Raw genomic sequence first — 815 nt, 5'->3', positions numbered from 1 at the left:
CCCATTGGTTTTGGCTGGCGCGAAGACGGTGTTCACTTTGCCATTGACTGGATGAGCGGTGATCCAGCCCCTACAGCCGTGCTAGAACAACTGTCTTGCTCGTGTACAAGGTCATGTCAACTTCCTACCTGCAGTTGCCTGGCAAATGGTTTGAAGTTCACGGTTGTGTGCAAGCTATTAGACCACGACAACAGGTGTGAAGATTCTATCGAGGAGTTTGTCTCAGATGACAGAGAAGAAGACGAAGAAATCTAACTTTAATTATCAATGTAACACATGTACGAGCATTTTCTTATATCCTGAATAATTATTCATGTTTAGCATTTGGCAAGTTTAGCCATGTAAACCATCCAGGAACCATTTCTTTAAGTTAAAACTACGTTGTTGACATAAGCTCTGAAAACGTTTGAGATTTTCAATAACTAAACACCAGTGTATGTAACATGATTGTATTTGCATTTGCTTGTATTTGACCAAAGTAATCACACTTGTACCAGTTCTATCTGTTCAGCCCAACCGAGTCGTTTGCAATTGATCACGTGACAAGCCTGGTATAGGTACTCATTTGACATGGTTATCATATACCAAACTAAGCAAGAGGAGTCAATGTAGTTTAGAACGAGCGTTCGAAAGTAACCAGTGCAATTTACACGAGCACTTTCTTTTTTTTTTTCACATTTTCCGTCTTATTGTTCATATTTATAATTTTACAAGTGTTGCCATGGAAACAATTCAGGGATAATACCTATAAGTCATATATAAGTTATCGGAATTAGGTCTAAAAACTACGTTTGAAGTTTGCAATAACCAAAAAT

Source organism: Orbicella faveolata, unplaced genomic scaffold (assembly GCF_042242905.1).
Source record: "Orbicella faveolata isolate gen_17 unplaced genomic scaffold, um_ofav_v1 contig_12, whole genome shotgun sequence".
In the NCBI taxonomy this organism is placed as follows: domain Eukaryota; kingdom Metazoa; phylum Cnidaria; class Anthozoa; order Scleractinia; family Merulinidae; genus Orbicella; species Orbicella faveolata.
The sequence above is the reverse complement of the archived record's forward strand: the minus strand, read 5'-3'. Positions refer to the sequence as shown.